At 40.1% G+C, this 17,746-nt stretch overlaps 1 protein-coding gene across 16 annotated transcripts in view; it reads right to left on the bottom strand.

The window, feature by feature from the left end:
* DMD (dystrophin) overlaps positions 1-17,746 on the bottom strand; it is a 2,447,064-nt gene that overhangs the window by 110,289 nt on the left and 2,319,029 nt on the right. The gene's annotated exons all lie outside the window — the stretch shown is intronic.

Here is a 17,746-nt window from a genome sequence, read left to right as displayed (position 1 = left end):
ATAGGTTAGAAAAAAATTCTTGTCTAGGCTCCAAGCTTTGGGAAGTAAAATTCTGTTGATGTGGGGAAACAAGAAGAAGAAGAAAACAAAACCTTCCTTTTGGTCTTTGACAACCAGGAAAACTAAGTTCTGCGAAAGACTACAGTGGCCTGCCTGCAGAGCATTCATGCAGTCTTCGTTCCCAAGAGGGAGAAGAAGGACCGGGATTTTTCTTTTCTAGATCGTAATCCAATTCTACTGTAGTGAATCTTTGCTGCCCAGGGTTCAAACCATTAAAAAGAATAAGGAATACACAACTGAAATAACTATACAAACTTATAGCAAATAATCAAATGGCAATATAACATTTTTCTGGTTATAAAAGTTATATATGCATACTGTGGAAAACTTAGAAATTAAAGAAAAATATAAAATCGAATAATCATCCACAATCCCATAACCCAAAGATATGCTCTGTTAACATTTGGAGTACTTCTTACCCAACGTATGTGTGTCTGTGTGTGTAAGGTGTATTTGTAAAAATATAATCAGGGTTAAAATAAGCATTTATCTTTATGAAGTACAATCATTTGAATATTCAGCATAAAGTAACAATTTTAACAGTCTACGCTTCCAGATTCACCTCACCTAGGAAGAAGCTGCAGTTAGATGATGCCCCTACTCAAGTCTGGGCTGGCCTTGACATACAACGGGCTACATTTCTTTTCCAGCATTTCTGTGTATGTATGTTTAAGGAAGCCAGTTCCAAAAAAGCTCCTTGAAAGCAAGTACCTTGTCACCTACTTCTGTCATATCTCCCAGCAACTTAATACATAGCTGTTCTTTCGAAAAGCAGGTCTAATACATCTAGGGGACTCATTGACAGACTAGATGAGTGCATGAACAAAAAAATGAAAAAAAAAAAGAACAACACAGTGCCAAACAAATTCAAATGGCACCAACCAATCCAATTCTAATTGGGGGCTTGAAAAAGGGCATAATTTATTCCATTTTCTAGTCACTTGGGTCCACATTAGCATTATGGCCTTTGCAGAGACCAAACATAGAAACCTGAATTTAAATTTGGGGGAAGAAAACTGTAATGATTTTTGTAATTTACTTTAGCATAGTCAACATAAAAATAAAAAGACTGACAATACCAAATGTTAGTGAGGATGTGGAGAACCCGGAACTCTCATTCACTGCTGTTAGGAATGCAAAATGGTGTAAATCACTTTGGAAAACTGTTTGGCAATTTCTTATTAAGTTAAATATATATCTACCTTATGACCCTGATTATTCTATTCCTAGATATTTACCCAAAAGAAATAAAAGATATGTCTACCAAAAGATGTGTACATGAATGTTCATAGCAGCTTTATTCATAACAGCTAAAAAGTGGAAACAAACCAATAAGAGAATGGCTAAATAGATTGCGGTATAGTTATACAATGGAATACTATTCTGCAATAAAAAGGAACTAGCTACTGATAACAATGTACACTGATCTGAAAAACATCCTAGATTAAAGACGCCAGACACAAAAGAGCACATGCTATTTGATTCATTTATATGAAATTGTAAGGAGTTCTGGTGGCACAGTGGTTAAGAACTTGGCTGCTAACCAATAGTTCGGCAGCTTGAATCCACCAGCCACTCCTTGGAATCCCTATGGGGCAGAAAATTAACCTACAGTGACAGAAGGTAGATAGGTGGGAGCCTGGGACAGTGGGGGTGGGGAATTGACCACAAAGGAACACGAGGGTATTTTTTTTAAGGTGATGGAAATGCTATGCATTTTGATTGGTAAGGTGCTTACATGAGTGCACACATTTGTCATAACTCAAACTGTACACTTAAAATTGATGCATTTTGTGTTCAAATTATGCCTTAGTACAGTAAATCTTAAAAGTTTGGGGAAAAAAAACCTCACACAGACAGTACAATATGATGTATGTTTGTGTTAGCTTAAGCTGTACCCTAGAGACGGTCAGTTGTCTTAATCAGGAATGCACACTCCAGGGGTCGGTGGCTAGCAATTAATCAAAAAGCCTTACTCCAGAGGCAGCCACAGTAAGTGCTTCAGCTATATTTAGCCCCTGTTACACCAGGGGTTTCATTAATTAGCCTAATTAATGTTAGACAGGTTTTCCTTGGTGATATCACTGGTTTGCAACGAAGATTGCCCAAAAAAAGTTTAGAAATAATCTCGCTCTTACATCGTCAGGGTGTAAGAAGAATCTAGCAAGCCCTCCACCTTTAGAAATGGTGTTCTAGGCTGGATTCTAAAATGTCCAGCTGTGGTTCATTGGATTCTTGGTTGTCTGAATTCAATTAGATGGTTGACAGTATCCTGCGGCTAAAGTAGTGATTGTCAAACTTGAGTCTGCAACGAAATCTCCTAGAGGGCTTGTTAAAACACAGACTTCAGGCCCCACCCTTAAAGTTTCTGATTCAGTAGGTCTAGGGTGGATCCTGGAAACCCTGGTGTTGTAGTGTTTAAGGGCTACAGTTGCTAACCATAAAGGTCAGTGGTTTGAATCCATTAGGTGCTCCTTGGAAACCTTATGGGGCAGTTCTACTCTGTCCTATAGGATCACTATGAGTCGGAATCCAATGAATAGCAACAGGTTTGGTTTTTTGGTTTGCAGTGGGACCTGAGAATTTGTGTTTCTAACAAGTTACCAGGTGATGCTGATGGTTGCTGGTCAGAGGACCAAGGTTTGAAAACAACTGCACTACAGGATTGTGGCCTGCATAGAGTAAGAGCCTCTCAACAGAGCACCCAAAAAAGCAGAGCTGTGACTTCACTGTGCCTTTCGCACAGATTGTAAGTGTTTTGTGCCCTCTGGCTAATAAATGCTTGTATGTGACAGAGCTTATTCTGAGACTTGCTTGCATTATACCCTGGTAGCCAAGATGTGGATAAGGAAGCCCTCGCCTACGTCTAAATGTGAGTGGCTACTGACAGCTACCAAAGAGAACCAAACAGTTGGGCAAGTCCAATGTGGGTTCACAGAGCATGAGCCTCATCTGGGAGCTTGTTAGAAATGCAGACTCTCAGGCCCCACCCCGGATCTATGACACAGAATCAACATTTTAATAAGACCCCCAGGTGATTCATGTGTTCATTCGAGTACAATGGAGTCTTTAATTGTATATTTTACTAAGTTTCTTGCTCCACGTAGTTAAAGTTCAAGTATAAACTCTGTATAAAGGCCTATGTTATCTTTTGATTTTGTATCTTTCCACATTCCATTTTGTGGGCTTTAAGGAGATTATCTAATGACTGTTGTAGTCAATTAGGCCCAAAACTCTCAGGTATGATACACACCAACAAAACTGTTCAATAAATTAAAAGCCTCTAAAAGGGTCCTGAAAGGCCATAGGTACAGATTTCTTCTAAAAGTGAACTAACCTTTCCCTGGGCTTTGTTCTTGAGTAGAATTTGATTAATCTGGGTTCTTCTGATTGTTCTTCATTCCCTCTCTTCCCACAAGAGTCAATGTTCTGTCTTTGTCTCTTTTCCCTAGTCCTCATGGTTTACCTTTTTGGGTGGTCTCAGCCAACTCATGGTAATGAACTGTCTTGTGGCATTAATCTACAAAAAAAAGCAATTCCTGTCCTTCCCTCCAGATTGGTATAACACCTTTCACCAGTACTATCAGACTTTTCCCATACTTGCTAGTGCAGAGTTCCTTCATATATACTCATAAATGAGTCCCTTTGGCTCTTTATAAAACAAGCAACGGAGAGACCCAGAAATGCACTCTGGTATAACACAGAGCACCCTTCCCTTAACACCAGCCTGTAGCAGTTTCCAAGGAATAGGCCTCCAACCTCAAATTTTCTTTCATTCATTTACTTACACAAAAGTGTTGAGTGCAAGCTATGTGCCAACCAAACATCTTGGCAGAAGCTACTGGAAAAACGTTTCTTTTTCCCTTCCTTTCTAAAATTCCTTTTCAATTGCCTCTTAACTCATTAGCCTAGTTTCCTACTATCTTCCTTCTTTCATAAAACCAAAATCCCTCCCGCTGACCCCAATCCTACCCCCCCTCCCCGTTTCCAATTTCCCTCCCTTTTTTTTATTCAGAATTCAGAACAAAGGGTCTAAATGAGGTCAGAAGCTCCATCCAAATCTCACAGCTTATATCAAGAATTGGCAAATACCAGGAGCTAGGGATCCAAGTGGGAGAGGCAAGGGTGATCTGATTTTTTCAGGGTGTGGTTCATTGGAGAACAGTATCTGGAATGTTCCTGCTCTAGCACTTCCCTAAAGCAGCTCGAACTTTCTTCCCTTTCAAGTCCTTTTATTTATGGCACATTCTGCCTCTAGTTAATCCTCTCTGACACTCCTTCAGCATAAACCCAACTCACCGCAGATAACAAGCCTTCTGCTACTAGTTTTCTATGTATCATAGTCCAACCAGTTCTCAAACAGGAATTCAGCAATACCAGAAAAAGGTAGCAGGGAAAATGTCTAGTTCTCATCACAATGCTACAGAAGCTATACAAATTTATATCCAGTAACTATAAAAAAAAAAAAAAAGTTAACTATCAGTGAATTGCAACAGAGTCTGGTGCCCTAGAAGTCCTACTCAAGAGAGTTAACCGTCCGTGTTGTTTGCGTGTGCTTGTGTTGCTAGGAATCCGCAGTACCACTCCCTCTGGCTTTCAGCTGGAAGAGATAAGTTTCTGCCTTGTAAAAGTGTGTAGGATGCACACAGAAAGCTCAAGATGCAATGCAGCTGTGAACAATGTGGCATTGTCCTGGGCTGAGCCTTGAGCTGACTGTGGAGCTAAAGTATGCATGCAGAATAAAGCTAACCCCCTCCAAATTCCCACCCTCTGTGGGAGCCCAGCCTCCACTTTCCCTGGGAGCACTGCCTTTCCAAGTTGTAATGAGCTCACAAGCTCTCATAACCGGAACTCAAGAGGACTTAAGACTATCCAAGAAACCAGTTACACAAGGTTTCCATCACAGCTTTTGGAAAGCATACTTCAGGATAAAAATGCTGAACTGTACATTCCTTTTCATGATTTGTATTATTCTATCCAGGACTGGTTCTAGCCTAAAAACAGAGAAATCTAGAAACTTAAGGAACAAGGGCAAATATCAAACCACTTACCCTCTCAAGTTTAATCATCCGCTGCTGAAATGATGGCCCATTCGGTTTTCATTTTGAGACACAAAACAATAAGCTTTTTTTTGCCCCTTTGTTTAGCCTATGAATTTCTCTCGACACGGGTAAATATTTCTGTTTTACCATTCTCTACTTTCATTCTGTGGTAGGTAGTGGTGGGAGGTGTCAAATTTACCACAAAAGAGGAAGGACTGAGCAACTTGGAGCCACGAATCTACACATGTTGGATGTCCCCTTGCAAAAATAGTGAAAAACACTTTGGCATTTTAAAGTCATGGGGGAACTTAGAAAATATTGTAGAAATAAAATATTAAGCTCCTTCATTTCAATTTTGCAGCTGGTTTCTGCCTTTTAATAATACTGTAAAAATCCTGAATTGAGGTCTAGAATTTAAAATGAGGGGTGTTCCGTTTCAGTCCAACTTTCCAATGGCTTGCTGAGACTTTTTGGAAAGGCTCAACATTTCAGTACGCTTATCTATTAGGTGTTGTTGTTGTTAGGTGCCGTCGAGTCGGTTCCAACTCATAGCGACCCTATGCACAACAGAATGAAACACTGCCCAGTCCTGAGCCATCCTTACAATCCTTGTTATGCTTGAGCTCATTGTCGCAGCCACTGTGTCAATCCACCTCGTTGAGGGTCTTCCTCTTTTCCGCTGACCCTGTACTTTGCCAAGCATGATGTCCCTCTCCAGGGACTCGTCCCTCCTGACAACATGTCCAAAGTATGTAAGGCGCAGTCTCACCATCCTTGCCTCTAAGGAGCATTCTGGCTGCGCTTCTTCCAAGACAGATTCGTTCGTTCTTTTGGCAGCCCATGGTAATTCAATATCCTTCACCAACACCACAATTCAAAGGCGACAACTCTTCTTCGGTCTTCCTTATTCATTGTCCAGCATTCACATACATATGACGTGATTGAAAATACCATGGCTTGGGTCAGGCGCACCTGAGTCTTCAGGGTTACATCTTTGCTCTTCAACACTTTGAAGAGGTCTTTTGCAGCAGATCTGCCCAATGCAATGCGTCTTTTGATTTCTTAACTGCTGCTTCCATGGCTGTTGATTGTGGATCCAAGTCAAATGAAATCCTTGACAACTTCAATCTTTTCTCCCTTTAGCATGAGGATGTTGCTCATTGGTCCAGTTGTGAGGATTTTTGTTTTCTTTATGTTGTGGTGTAATACATACTGAAGGCTGTGGTCTTTGATCTTCATTAGTAAGTGCTTCAAGTCCTCTTCACTTTCAGCAAGCAAGGTTGTGTCCTCTGCATAACGCAGGTTGTTAACGAGTCTTCCTCCAATCCTGATGCCCCGTTCTTCTTCATACAGTCCAGCTTCTCGTATTATTTGTTCAGCATACAGATTAAATAGGTATGGTGAAAGAATACAACTCTGACGCACACCTTTCCTGACTTTAAACCAATCAGTATTCTCTTATTCTGTCTGAACAACTGCCTCTTGATCTATGTAAAGGTTCCTCATGAGCACAATTAAGTGTTCTGGAATTCCCATTCTTCACAGTGTTATCCATAGTTTGTTATGATACACACAGTTGAATGTCTTTGCATAGTCAATAAAACACAGGTAAACATCCTTCTGGTATTCTCTGCTTTCAGCCAGGATCCATCTGACATCAGCAATGATAGCCCTGGTTCCACGTCCTCTTCTGAAACTGGCCTGAATTTCCGGCAGTTCCCTGTCTATATACTGCTGCAGCCGTTTTTGAATGATCTTCAGCAGAATTTTGCTTGCGTGTGATATTAATGATATTGTTCTATAATTTCCACATTCCGTTGGATCACCTTTCTTGGGAATAGGCATAAATATGAATCTCTTCCAGTCAGTTGGCCAGAAAGCTGTCTTCCATATTTCTTGGCATAGATGAGTGAGCACCTCCAGCGCTACATCTGTTTGTTGAAACATTTCAATTCATATTCCATCAATTCCTGGAGCCTTGTTTTTCGCCAATGCCTTCAGAGCAGCTTGGACTTCTTCCTTCCATACCATCGGTTCCTGATCATGGGCCACCTCTTGAAATGGCTGAATTTCAACTAATTCTTTTTGGTATAATGACTCTGTGTATTCCTTCCATCTTCTTCTGATGCTTCCTGCGTCGTTTAATATTTTCCCCCATGGAATCCTTCACTATTGCAACTCGAGGCTTGAATTTTTTTCTTCAGTTTTTTTCAGCTTGAGAAACGCCGAGCGTATTCTTCCCTTTTGGTTTTCTATCTCCAGCTCTTTGCACATGTCATTATAATACTTTACTTTGTCTTCTCGAGAGGCCCTTTGAAATCTTCTGTTCAGTTCTTTTGCTTCATCAATTCTTCCTTTTGCTTTAGCTGCTCGATGCTCAAGAGCAAGTTTCAGAGTCTCCTCTGACATCCATCTTGGTCTTTTCTTTCTTTCCTGTGTTTTCAGTGACCTCTTGCTTTCTTCATGGATGATGTCCTTAATGTCATTCCACAACTCATCTGGTCTGCGGTCACTAATGTTCAATGTGTCCAATGTGTTCTTCAGATGGTCTCTAAATTCAGGTGGGATATACTCAAGGTCATATTTTGGCTCTCGTGGACCTGCTCTGATTTTCTTCAGTTTCATCTTGAATTTGCATGTGAGCAATTGATGGTCTGTTCCACAGTCAGCCCCTGGCCTCATTCTGACTGATGATATTGAGCTTCCCCATCGTCTCTTTCCACAGAGGTAGTCAGTTTGATTTCTGTGTGTTCCATCTGGCGAGGTCCATGTGCATAGTCGCCGTTTATGTTGGTGAAAGAAGGTATTTGCAACGAAGAAGTCGTCGGTCTTGCGAAATTCTATCATTCGATCTCCGGCATTGTTTCTATTACCAAGGCCATATTTTCCAACTATTGATCCTTCTTCTTTGTTTCCAACTTTTGCATTCCAATCGCCAGTAATTATCAATGCATCTTGATTGCATGTTCGATCAATTTCAGACGCGAGCAGCTGATAAAAATCTTCTATTTCTTCATCTTTGGCCCTAGTGGTTGGTGCGTAAATTTGAATAACAGTCGTATTAACTGGTCTTCCTTGTAGGCTTATGGATATTATCCTATCACTGACAGCGTTGTACTTCAGGATAGATCTTGAAACGTTCTTTTTGACGATGAATGCAACACCATTCCTCTTCGAGTTGTCATTCCCAGCATAGTAGACTATATGATTGTCGGATTCAAAATGGCCAATACCAGTCCATTTCAGCTCACTAATGCCTAGGATATCGATGTTTATGCGTTCCACTTCATTTTTTACGATTTCCAATTTTCCTAGATTCATACTTCGTACGTTCCAGGTTCCAGTTATTAATGGATATTTGCAGCTGATTCTTCTCATTTTGAGTTGTGGCACATCAGCAAATGAAGGTCGTGAAAGCTTTAGTCCATTCACGTCATTAAGGTCAACTTTATTTTGAGGAGGCAGCTCTTCCCCAGTCATCTTTTGAGTGCCTTCTTACCTGGGGGGCTCATCTTCCAACACTATATCAGACAATGTTCCGCTGCTATTCATAAGGTTTTCACTGGCTAATGCTTTTCAGAAGTAGACTGCTGGGTCCTTCTTCCTAGTCTATCTTAGTCTGGAAGCTCAGCTGAAACCTGTCCTCCATGGGTGACCCTGCTGGTATCTGAATACCGGTGGCATAGCTCCCAGCATCACAGCAACACACAAGCCCCCACAGTACGACAAACTGACAGACACGTGGGGGATCCTCCATGTGTCTGTCAGTTTGTCGTTATCTATTAGTTAGAAAGACCAATAATGACCCTATAAACTTACAAAGTTAATGAAAAGAACTATATGACCAAAGATTATTCCAACAGATAAATCAGTGATATGGACTTCATTTCTTCTGACCAATTTGATTTCCCAAAAGAAATTTAATGCAAATCTCCCAGATGATCATGAGTGAAAATTAAAATTTAGAATTATGACTTTTTTGGTATAGCTCCAAATTCAATACTTGGCAGACAATGTTTATTAAACAACGGCAACAACAACTACTATTACTGCTGCTGCTGCTATTTCCAAAGAAGCAAAACAAAGCAGTCTCCTGCTACACTCCTCTGCAAATATTCTATTATAGGAAGGTGGCAGATTCTTTTTTCACTTTTTAAAATATCAGCTTTATTGAGATATTTATATACCACGCAATTCACCCTTTTAAGTGTACTATAAGTAGTTTTTAGTACATTCATAAAGTTGTGCAACCAACACTACCATCTAATTTTAGAAGATTTTCATTACCCCCAAAAGAAACTGGTACCCATTAGCAGTTACTCTCCATTTCCCTCCCAACAACCCCAGCCCTAGGCAACCACTAATATACTTTCTGTCTTCAGGGATTTGCCTGTCCTGGACATTTCATATACATGGAATCATACAGTAGGTGGTCTTTTGTGAAACATCTTTTTGAAACATCTTTCACTTAGCAAGATGTTTTCAAGGTTCAAAAATCAGTACCTCATTCATTTTTATTGCCAAATGATATTCCATTGTATGGATATATCACATTTTCTTTATTCATCAGTGGATGGTCATTTGCATTGTTTCTACTTTTTGGCTATTGTGAATAATGCTGTTATAAACATTTGTGTACAGGGTTTTGTGTGGACATGTGTTTTTAATTCTCTTAGGTATATACCTAGGAGTGGAACTGTTGGTTCATATTGGAAACCCTGGTGGTGTAGTGGTTAAGAGCTATGGCTGCTAACCAAAGGTTGGCAGTACAGATCCACCAGGCGCTCCCTGGAAACTCTATAGAGCAGTTCTACTCTATCCTGTAGAGTCGCTATGAGTCGGAATCGATTCGACGGCAATGGGTGTTTTTTTTGGGGGGGGGGAGTTTATGGTAACTCTTTGTTTAACCTTTTGAGGAACGGCCAGACTGTTTTCCAACGTGGTTGGACCCCTTTACTGGTTCATTCATTTTTTTTTAAACTGGGGATCTTTTTCTTTTTAGTGTCTGTATTTTTTTTTTAATTGTGGTAAAAAAATATATGAAAATAACATTTGCCAATTCAGAAATTTCTACACACACAGTTCAGTGACACTGATAATGTTACTCATGTTGTGTAAACATCACCAGCATCCTTTTCCGAATTATTTCACCAAGGAAGATGGCAGGTTTTAAAATATATCATGGATTTCCTAGCCTTGCTCTTCCTGTAGCTTTCTAATGGACTCCTCTCATGAGTATTATTCTTTTTTTTTTTTGTTATTGTGGTACAAATATATATAACAAAACATTTGTCATTTCAACATTTTCTACACGTACAATTCAGTGACAGTAGTCCCGTTCATCATGCTGTACAGCCAATGATCACCACTGTCCTTTTCCAAATTCTTTCATCGCCCTTAACAGAAAACTCAGTGCTCCCTAGACAATGACTTCCCCCCTTTTCCCCACCCTTCTGTCCCCGGTAACCACTAATAAACTTTGGCCTCCATAAAAAAAGAAACCCATTGCTGTCAAGTCAATTGTGATTCATAGCGACCCTACATGTATAAATGCATAAATGGTCTCTATACATTTTCCAATTCTATATATTCCCTCATGAGTATTATTTTTGCCAGTTCAAATTTATTACAACAGAAAAGAGCCATGGGTCTTAATAAGGTTTGAAAGAAACTGAGTACTTTAAACCAAAACTAAAACCCGTTGCCGTAGAGTCGATTCTGACTCATAGTGACCCTATAGGACAGGGTAGAGCTGCCCCATGGGGTTTCCAAGGAGCGGCTGGTGGATTCCAACTACCGACCTTTTGGTTAACAGCTGTAGCTCTTAACCACTGTGCCACTAGGACTCAAGGAAATTAACAGTGTTTCTTTCCCAAGACGTCCAGGCTTCAAAAGTTTAGGGTACAATGTAGAATTATTGCAAACGGATGAGGAATTCTAGAATATATCCTCTCAAGAATTAGCCAAGAGAAGAGGTACATTAACACATTACCTTTGGCCTATAATTTTTTTTACATATATATTTGAGCCCTTTTAAAATCTAAACTCATTAAAGCCTTATCATTGGGATGGAGCTTTGCTCAGATGGGGAAAAACATAAATCCACACAGAGATAAATAGGAATTAAGCATTCAGTCTTGCATGAATTGCAGAAACCCCAGTCTGTGAATTTATAATTACTCGCTATGAGTCGGAATTGACTCGAGGGCAGTGGGATGAAGTGATGTGGAAACGCTGGTGGTGTAGCGGTTAAGTGCTATGGCTGCTAACCAAAAGGTTAGCGGTTTGCATCCACCAGGCGCTCCTTGGAAACTCTATGGGGCAGTTCTATTCTGTCCTACAGGGTCGCTATGAGTCGGAATCGACTCAAGAGCAATGTTTGTTTTTGTTTTAATCAAGTGATGTTTCTGGATGTGATATGGTATTTCTTATTTGCCACCAGTGACTTTTTATAATTCTTCTAAAAAAATGTAGAAGAGAAACACAAAAGTATCCAGCAGTGTGACCCACATGAGGAAGACTTAGAATTGTGGAAGAGAAAAAGTGGTTAAAACTCTCCCTCCTCTCCCCCCGCAAAATTGAGAAGTTCAGCTGTGAGAAAAAGATAGCACCAAATCATGGCTGTGATTGTTCCAAGCCTTTCTGGCTTCCTCCTCTTTTTTGGCCTTCTTCAGCTGAATCTCACTACTTCTTAGCAACACTGTTATCATGGAAGAGTTGGAATTCAAATTAGTTTTGCTCATTGTTAGCCACTCTGGTAAAAGTTTTGTTGGAGAAAGCAGCTTCTGGAGCACAAGGCCAATACAAAGTTTTTGGAGAGCTGTAAATCTTAAGTAGCATTTCCGGGGCCTGAATTTTCCCCCAGATAATGGACAGCCAACTCTACACAGTTGTGACCCATTCCTTTTACTTAAACTTCAAATCAGGAAAGATTTGGGTTCTTATTCTCAAAGCCTTGCCCAGCAAATAAAATAATACTAACGATTTAATAAAGATTCCTTAGACAAAATTGATTTATAGCTTTTTAAAAAATATCCACCTATCCATCATCTTTCCATCTATCCTTTCAATATTTATTGAGCATATACTATGTGCCAAGTACATGGATCATATGGTAATTAAAATAGATATCTGCCCTTTTTGAGTTTTCAGTCTAAGGAAGGAGACAGTAATCAATGATTCATCTGTACTGTGTACTGCATGCATAGGGGAACACAGGTCAGACAGGCTTCTCTGAGAACTGAAGGATGATGGGAGTTAGGTAAAGACTGGGACGAGCACGACAGGATATAGGATCAGTATGTGCAAAAAAAAAAAAAACATAGAAGAAGCTGGACCATTAAGAAGGTCAATATTGCTGAAATCTCACAGAGCCAAGAGGAAGAGCAGCTCAGATGAAGACTGCCACAGGTAGGCAGGGGGAGGCCCATTGCAGGGTCTCACGTACCATGTTAAGAACTTTAAACGTGGCAGATTAGACAGACTTTCTTCTTATTCCTGAAACTTTACTAGGATGACAGAAGAGGAATTTAAAACGATATACCCAAATGAATTAAATAAAAACACTGGAGAGATAAGAACAGACCAAACCAAAACCAAACTAGTTGCCACTGAGTCAGTTCCGACTCATGGACACCCCATGTGTTGCAGAGTAGAACTTTGCTCTATAGGGTTCTCAAGGCTGTGACCTTTTGGAAGCAGATCACCAGACCTTTCTTCTGAGACCCCTCTTTCAGTTAGTAGTCGAGCATTTAACTGTTTGCACCACCCAGGCATGAGAACAGACCAGACCTCCAGTATCTTAGGAGTTCGGAAGATGATATGATGGTAACTGACTTAGGAGACCAGAGATATCCCAAGCCAAATAAATGTAGGAGAGGAAGAGGGAGTTGGGGGGGGGGGCGGGGGTGGGCTGGGTAATAAGAAGCATGACAATTTGTACAGCCAAAAAGCCTCAGAAATTAGAGGCTCCAGGTTTCTCTGAAGGCTGGAATGTGGCTAAAAAGTACAAGGACTGGTTGAAAATCATCAGATCCCTAAACACCTTCTCCACTCCATGCAGCCGAGAACCCTAGTCACCTGCTGCTTCTCCCTGATAGAGGACTAGAGGTTTAATCGAAGGAGAGGCTGACACCTGGGGGCATCAGGAGCAACTAAACTTGGAAATGGAATCAGACACTGAACACGGAGGGACTAAGGCGTCCCTGGGTGGTATAAACTATTAGCAGAAAGGTTGGTGGTTTCATTCCACCCAGAGGCTCCTCAGAAGAAAGGCCTGGCAAAGCCCCCTGGAGCACAGTCCTACTCTGACACACGGGGTCACCATGATTCAGAGACAACTCAACAGCAACTGGTAAAAAAAAAAAAAAGTACAAATCAACATACTGATAAATGTAAATCTTTAATTTCATTTCCTATTCCTCAATTCCACGTTTACTTCGCCTGTTTTTCCCCTGTCAACTGATTATAAAAGGTCTTTCACATAAGCACTTCCTTATTTGCCATCCTTATCACGGAAAGGAACTTCAACTTCAGCAAGGTATCCAGTCTACTAAATTGGTCCTCACTCTTTGATCATTCTCACTTCTTCTCATTCTCCAATTACGACCACACCAAATCACTCGCATTCTTTCCTTATAGTCTCCCTCTTGACAAGAGATTTACAGTCACATAGTCCACTCTCATTACTGGGATGAAGGACATTGTTCCCTTTCTTCGTCTCAGAATCTTCAGTCGCTGCTCTCCTATTTGCTTTCCCCAATTATGATGTGGGCAACTCAATTACTTACAGAACTATCAGAATTATCATGAACTTATAAATGTATCCCAGGCTCCTTCAACTCTATTCAAAACTTCATTAATTAACCAATCTTCATAAGTGAACATGTATCCCAGATTCTCTAGGGCAGAGCATATTTAAATTTTACTCTTTATAATAGAGATGAGACATTAAAAATCAAATGTGACTTAATTTTTATAACTTTTGTAAAGCTTTTCATATAACTGATTTAAAAAACCATTAAAAAAATTTTTGTGCCCTAACTTTTTTAGATTGGAAAAACAGACTTTCTTTGTAATATGGTTGACAGTTAACCTTATTTCAAATCTACCATCTTGTCTCACGTTTGGGAACTTGAGGAAAACCAACATTTATGATGAAAATAAACATCAGCGGTGTTGTTGTTAGGTGCTGTTGACCCCATGTGACAGAGGAGAACTGCCCCATAGGGTCTTCTAGGCTATAATCTTTACAGTAGTAGATCGCTAGGTCTTTCTCCCATGGAGCTGCTGGGTGACTTGAACAGTCAACCTTTCGGTTAGCAGCTGAGCTCTTAACCATTGCGCCACCAGAGCCCCCTCACATCAGTAAATTTCCTCATTTGTTTTAACATTAACCTCATCTTTCTCCCTTTCCAGTTTAGAAAGCTTCAATCAGATTTTCTTAAACTCTAACGTTCCTACCCTTCAGCTCACCTTCTCAGCTTACTTATTTCTCCACTCTTATCTCCCAAGATTTCAACATATGATTTTTCCCCCCAAACTCTAATCTCTTTCATTTCCTTCTCTGGTGACCATAGGCCAGAGGTCACGAACTGGCTGAATTTAGTCCGCAGACTTGTTTTTGTTTTGCTGATTGTTTTGGCTCCTCTAATGGTATTTAAAATTGTTAAATGATTTGCCTATAGTTAAAAATCTGGCAATTTCCTTTTCCCTTGCTTCCCTGGAAGAACCTGAAGACTTGGCAATACAGTCCCACAGTCTTGCATGGCAATAGTCAGCTGAAGCTGAGGCCCATTTGGCTCTAACATGAGCTTTTCAGGTTGTCCCTCAGGTTGTCCCCGTTCCCACCCAGTCACCTTCAGATATTTAAATTACCAGTTCCGCTCCAGGAGCCATTTCTTTTTAGATTCTTGCCTTAGTCAGACCATTCCTGTATCCTCCCAAAAGCTTTACCTTCACCCTTTAGTTACACTGTTTTCAAGTCTATGTCAAAGCTCAGGCTGTGGGCTTCCTCCAATAACTAGCTAGCGGGTGGTGCAGTTTGCACTACACTACTAACCAAAAGGAGCCCTGCTGGTGCAATGGTTAAGAGCTCAGCTACTAACCAAAAAGTTGGTGGTTTGAATCCATGTATGGCTCCACGGGAGAAAAGACCTGATGATCTGCTCCCGTAAAGAATATTACAGCCTAAGAAACCCAATGGGGCAGTTCTACCCTGTTCTATAGGGTAGCGATGAGTAGAAATGGACTTGATGACACACCACAACAACAACTAACCAAAAGAAGTCCCTGGATGGTGCAAAGGGTTAAGCAACTATTAGTTGAAAAGCTGGTGGCTCAAACCTGCTCAGAGGCACCTCAAAAGACAGGTCTGGCAGTCTGCTTCCAAAAGGACACAGCCTTGAAAACCCTATGAAGACCAGTTCTACTGTGCATGCCTAGGGTCACCATGAGTTGGAATCTACTTGATGGCAATGAACAACAAGTAACCTAAAGGTTGGCAATTTGAATCCACCCAGCAGCACCTTGGAAGAAAGGGCTAGCAATCTACTTCCATAAAAATTACAGCCAAGAAAACTCTATGGAGTAGTTCTACTCTGTAACACATGGGATTGTCATTCGTTGGAACTGACTCGACAGCAACAGGGTTTTTTACTTTTTACTTTCACTCAAATTACTCAGTGGCAACAGTTGTCACTGGGACAACTTTCCAAATATCAATTCTTTGGACTCCACCTTTTACTAATGCATCCAAACTAAATGATTGTGCCACCAAAAACATTGCCTCAATAGACTTATGTTTCCAGCACAAGAACAGGTGGGAAGAGAACCAAAACCCATCATCAATCTACTATGTTTCATTAAGTGACAATTACTTACATATTTTAAAATCATCAATTAGCATTTATTTATTTATTTAAATTAATTTTTATTAAGCTTCAAGGAACATTTACCATTCCAATCAGTCTGTCACATGTGGGTTTACATACATCTTACTCCCTTCTCCCACTTGCTCTCCCCCTATTGAGTCAGCCCTTTCAGTCTCTCGTTTCGTGCCAATTTTGCCATCTTACCTCTCTCTCTATCTTCCCATCCCCCCTCCAGTCAAGAGTTGCCAACACACTCTCCAGTGTCCACCTGATTTAATTAGCTCACTCTTCATCAGCATCTCTCTCCCCCCCACTGACCAGTCCTCTTCATGCCTGATGATTTGTCTTCGGGGATGGTTCCTGTCCTGTGTCATCAGAAGTTCTGGGGAGCATTGTCTCTGGGATTCCTCTAGTCGCAGTCATACCATTAGGTATGGCAATTAGCATTTATTTGAGCAACTGTTATAGGCCTAATCATATATTAAGCTAGGAGTTAAAGATATAGGTTTTTAAACTACTGGGGGAAACAAAACAAAACAAAAAAGGATTATTCACCCACACAAAATCAGTACACATTTCCTGGGTGTTTGTGAATTGCCCAGCAATATATACATACAAAAATCTGGTTATGTGAGCATGTGTATGTATATACACAACCATATAATACAAACAGACTGCTGTGTATTTTTATATATTAAATATGTATTTTTATATATTAAATGTAAAGGTAGTTTCCAACTGATATAGACTGTATACCAATAAACATTTTTAAGGTTAACGGGTTTGAAAAATTTTCCATGTACCCAGTACCTGTTTATGAAACAGTGATTAATTTCTAAATTAGCCCACAAAGCCTTCTTCAAGTTTAATTTAAATACCTAATACACAATAACAATAGAAATCAAATCAATAGCAATACTGAGAAAACAATGAGTGATATAACTAATAAGAAATAGCTTTATCTTTCATTCTTATACTTGAGGAAGAAAAGATGAAAACAAAAACTTCTGAAGAGATTATGTTGTATTTACCTATCACTGGCACCTAGGGCAATGAACGTTACCACTCAATAAATGTTTGAATTGAATTATATTCTGAAGGAAACTTCCCTGCTTTTACCAGGTTTTAGCTGTTGATGACATTGATCATACATTTGATCCTTCTCCAAATAGTACAATTTTCTATTGCTCTAGGTGAATCACTAGGTTGATTCTCATACTTACACCCCTTCCGGCCCCAGCTTGAGCTTTCTTTTTGAAACACACATAAGGTATCAAGATTGTCCTAAAGCATAAAGGAGTTGGAATAATGGGAAAAAGAAAAAAGGGGGTCCAAAGAAAATGCCTGTAGTTGAGACAGATGACTCAGATTATTTAATTGTGGCAGATGCTGTAGGTTGATCCCAAATTCTTTCTTCTGCAACTTTGCCTATTACAAAGGCCGGAGATATCAATTCTATATCCATCAAGGGGTAGCCATGTAGACACAATTTGTGCCAAAGCTTGAGAAGATACTTGCAGGAAAGAGCTTTCCTTTCCTTCACAAATAAAGACATGCAGCCTCATGGGGAGAAGGCCTTTTCTCCTCTTTCCTGCCTGAGGGCAACAGTTATCTTGGAACCATGAAGTCAAAAGTCATGGATAAGGACAGTAGAGAAGAAAAGACAGATGCTTAGGTCTTTAATGGCATCATGGAACCCTGCCTTAGCCCTATACTGCCTGTCTCCATATTTCTTGTTATGCAAAAAACAAAACCCCTATATGGTTAATAAGG

This window comes from Elephas maximus, chromosome X (assembly GCF_024166365.1).
Source record: "Elephas maximus indicus isolate mEleMax1 chromosome X, mEleMax1 primary haplotype, whole genome shotgun sequence".
Taxonomy (NCBI): domain Eukaryota; kingdom Metazoa; phylum Chordata; class Mammalia; order Proboscidea; family Elephantidae; genus Elephas; species Elephas maximus.
Note: the sequence above shows the minus strand (reverse complement) of the source record. Positions and strands in the feature narration are given on the sequence as shown.